A 4,679-nucleotide genomic window follows, 5' to 3' on the forward strand; every position below is an offset into this window, starting at 1 on the left:
GGATTCAATATTACTCAAGCTCCCCTTGACAAGCCAAAATCTCATCAATCTCTCCAACGGCTAGTTTGCGATTTTGTTGTTTTGTTTCATTTATTTCTTATTCTATCTTTTTAGAACGTTTAGAGTCTTGTATCTGAGAATTATATAATCTAAATGTAGTCCATTGTAGAAAGCACCCTCAATTACCAAGTTAATAAAAAGTTTATTCAGTTTTTATCAAAGATTTTTCTTTGTATAAAATATCGGTTTTTAGGATTCAAAGAGAGATTCTTCGTTGTTCTATTGATTTCGTGAGTCTAGTTTGATTGTGAAAATCAAACGAGCTCAGTATACAGATTTAGAGAGTCAATCACTTCGTTCCATCATCCCATCAGATTGAGAGATTCAATCAAACCTTCATCCGCAAATCCACTTCAAATCCATTCCTTGATCAAGTTGAGAGTGATACACATCCAGCAGCTTGATTCCATCTTATCTATCCTTTCCCTCAGTCTATTATTCTTTTTTTATTCATATCATAGTCCTCATCTCATTCATTCTTCATTTGGTTTCAAGCTTGGAAGCATAGCTCAGAGACCCCAAAACCCCATCAGCCTTAGCTCCAAGCTTGGAAGCATAGAAATTAGCAAGCTCAGAGACCCCAAAGCCCCATCCATCCAAAGCACACACATTACCCTTCTGAGGATGAAATGTAACCTCTTCATCATCCTCCAATAACTCAAGACTCTCATCAGTAATCTCACCAGAAGGATATAGAGTCAACATCAGACTTATACACACTCACAATCGAACGAGTATACGCTTCCATGGGATGGGACTCAACCTCAACTCACAAATCAGCCTATCAATCTTGTTAAGCACCAACCAGACAAGGGAGTCAGCTTCTCGATCCAAGCCTGTCGCAGCACAGCATGCGTGTACACCTTCGACAGCTGTTGGACTTCACTACAGAAGTCCATGTGTCCAGGGGAATCAATCAAGTTCAGAGAGTGGTCTTTGTACTGAAGAGCTTTTCATGGTGATAGCACACCTTTGTTCTTCTTCGAGATAGTCCATGTACCTAAGCTTACCAGCTAGCCTCCGGTGAAGCACATTGCTTGCTCCGGAGGTGATCAGCGAGAGTTGTTTTACCAACATGTGCTAAGATGCAAATGTACCTACCATCAGACTCATCCATCTCTTCCCTTGAATACAAACAGTGTTACCTGCAGAGATTCAATATTCATAAATACTTAGTTTCAAAGCAGTGAAATATTATATTCCATCTTATTACAAACTCTATGACCTTAACTTGGCAGAGACGATTCCGATTCAAACTAGTAACACAAGAAAAGAACAAGAGAATCCATCATCATTCTCAAATCAAGTTCCATCTTAAAAACCTTGCGAAACTCACGAATTCAACAAAGATGAACGTATCAAAAATTTCCTAAATGCTTTGGCGATTTCCCTGTGAAGATTCTCAGGCACTTTCACCGGAAGCAGAAACATTTATCTCCAATGAGTATTCTTTGCTTGTAAAGCGACGATAAGCAGGCCGTGCTTCCGCGGCTGAGTTCCAAGTAAACGAGCAGCACATGGTTTGACGATTTCCTCTACAAGTTTCGTCTCTATACAACACCAACACGTGAACCTATATTAGGAATGTCGAACAAAGTTTTTACAAAACCCGAATTCCCTAGGTAAGGTAAGGAAGAGAGTTCGGTTTAAATTAACCTCTCTATAATATTATTCGAGAAGTCTTTTGTTATATGTCGCGCTCACGTTAACTTTGATTACTATGATATTCTTAATGGCGATATCTCCATCAGCTCTACTCGGTCCATCTCTTCTAGTTCACAATTCCTTCGTCGGTAAGCTCCACCTGACCAATCTTTACGTTATAATACATAATATCCAATGCTCTTGTAAGTTACGCTCTCGCTGATTTGAAAAAAAAAATCTATTTTTGGAATGTGTGAGAGTGTGATTGCTTTCGGCTGATTATGATTGGTTATTGTTTGTGATGGGATTTTTGATAGAGCAGAACAACAAAAGAATAGTGAAGAGCAAGGTGACATGGGCTTTGAACACACTTACACTGCTCTCCTTCAAAGAAAGAGATGAGATTCGTAGAGATTTCACTCCTCTTGCTTGACGCCCTTCTCTTAATTGTGAGTTTTATTTTTATATAGATTAGTGTGGGGATTGTGCTTTTCTTCTATGTTCTTGAACCAACCATATACTGGTGTGACATAGCTCTCCCGAAAGACCTGGCAAGAGGAACTAGAGTCAGGTCTTTAGGTGTGAATTCTTCAGTTACAGGATTCGGCACTGAGTACGATGCTCACCTGGGTGAGTGAGCCAATTTGATCATATCAAGTTTCCTCTTTTTTTTTGAAACCTAAGTCCGGTTTCATATTGGCTCTTCAGCTGGGTGAGTGAGCCAATTTGATGGATCTTCGTATTTTCAGCTCGCCTAAACAGTCATTCATCAAGATCAAGTGAGTCTTGAGTCCTTCTATCATAAGCTTGTTTCTCAATCTTTAACTTAACTTGACTCATTCATTACTCTTCTGCAAATAGTGAAAAGCAAGAGTTATTCAAGCTGTTTTAGGAATTCTCAATTCTTCTATCAAAGCTTGGAACTGTGCTGCTGCTGAACTACTGGGGCGTTTGATAATCAATCCAGATAATGAACCGTCCTTTAATTCCACAGGTTGTGATCCACTTCTTTTATAATGTAATCATGTGATGGTTTGTGGTTTACTTAATTGAACCAACCTCTTGCAGATACACACGAGACTAGTCGATCTCTTGAGCGTACCAGCCGTTGATGCATAAGCTGCAGCTGTACAATCTTGTGGAAGTTAACATGGATTGTAGATTAAAGCTTGCAAGTGAGAGATGGTAATACAAAAACAATGCATCTTTCTCATCTAATTAAATACAATGAACAAGTTTTTTTATATTACACTATAATGACACATTGTTATGTTTCCATGATAATCGTTTTCAGGGCGATTGATAGGTTGTTGAAAGTGATAAAGACTCCACATCCAGTTCCTGAAGTCTGCAGGAAAGCTGCAATGATACTAGAGAACCTTGTCTCCGAGCCTCAGAACAGAGGATTGTTACTGCGTATGAGAATGCTTTTGCTGAGCTTCTCTTTCATGATGGCAAGTATTCTGATTCGTTTGCGAGGATTTTGTATGAACGAACTGCTAGATCAAATAGCAGAGTGGCTTCGGCTAGGGGAATCTGGGGAATGTAATGTGTGGGGTTGGTCACTCAAAGTCTTCTAGGGGGTTGATTAACGATGCTGCAATGTATTATTAGTAGTAGACTTTATCATTTGATCTGTATTGTTAAGGCAAAGTATTGTTTAAAAAAGCAGATGGTGGTTTCTTCTCATTATTGCACTTGCATACATCCAAAACAAAATCAATCTGCAAAGATCTTGAGCGTGCAGATCCAAAACATGAGAAACACATGTCTATGAATGATCATACTTCACTTCAGATTTGTCCCCCTAGTAGAACATAAATGTTTAGTGTTGTTCACATGCATGCCTACCTGCATATCTGTGGTAAGTGAATTTAGGCCAAAAAACATATTTGGACTAATGGGCTTTTTGGTAACCAGAAAATGGTGTTCCAACTGTATAATCAGAACTAGGACTAGATAGTTTCTTTGCACATGGTTCATTGTACTCAACATGGTACTCTGATTCATTGTACTATGAACAAAAATGTGAGATGGAGAAGGGAGTCTTATACTCTGATTTTTCCAAAATGTACTCACATTAAATTTTTCACCTACTTGCACCATTTGAGTCTTTGGCCTGAGATTTCTACTCTTTAATTGCATCATTTGATCAAGTAAAGATCTTTACTAATCCGAGACGATTTTTCATCAAATCTTTAGAACTTCTCAGCATATCTCAATCCATGCTTGGTATTGATTAGAACACCGTAAATAGTTTGCTAATGGAAAGAATCGTGATATATTAAAAAAATTCAGTTTTCCTTTTTCTTTCAACGGTTAAAAGAATAAAAGAACAACTTTGAATGATTGGTCCAACCCCACAAAAACTATAATCAAATTGAAATATTTTGTCAGCTTAGTTATATGATCTATCTATCTATATATTTAAAATAGACTTTTCTCTTGTAACATATGGAAGAGGGGTTTGTTGACATGTGTCATCTTTTTGTCTTTTATATTTAGATCCTTCTTCTTTATATTATTACAATTTGGTTCACTATTGTCTAATTATGCACTATCTAATCATTCTCACACTATTGTCGTTGTAGTATAGTGGTAAGTATTCCCGCCTGTCACGCGGGTGACCTGGGTTCGATCCCCGGCAACGGCGCCAATTTGATGTTAGGAGTTTTCAAGGCTCCTAATCAAATGTTATAATATAAAAGATTGTCGAACCAATCCTAGGTGATTCTAAAGCAAAGGGAATGCAAGTTCATGCTTAAGCTAAATGCAATCCGGTTTTAAAGATGGTATGAACTAAGAACTAATAAGCTAATGCAATAAAGTAATGATCTTTCTTTTCTCAATATGAAGCAAGAGGACTCATGGGACTAGGCATTTGATCTTGGGTGATGTAGATCCAATCTAAGGGTGGCAAGCTAGCAATCAAACACTTTCCTTATGCCTAGACACTAAGCTAAACAAGCTCTATC

The 4,679-nt window shown here is 37.9% G+C and overlaps 1 non-coding gene and 1 pseudogene across 1 annotated transcript; both read left to right on the plus strand.

The window, feature by feature from the left end:
- The first annotated feature begins 1,792 nt into the window (after positions 1–1,792).
- LOC106309067 lies at positions 1,793–3,253 on the plus strand (annotated as a pseudogene).
- Positions 3,254–4,285: 1,032 nt separating this feature from the next.
- TRNAD-GUC lies at positions 4,286–4,357 on the plus strand. The gene has a single exon. It is a non-coding gene; the product is annotated as a tRNA-Asp (tRNA).
- Positions 4,358–4,679: the final 322 nt, after the last annotated feature.

The sequence above is a fragment of the Brassica oleracea genome, chromosome C8, assembly GCF_000695525.1.
Source record: "Brassica oleracea var. oleracea cultivar TO1000 chromosome C8, BOL, whole genome shotgun sequence".
Taxonomy (NCBI): Eukaryota; Viridiplantae; Streptophyta; class Magnoliopsida; order Brassicales; family Brassicaceae; genus Brassica; species Brassica oleracea.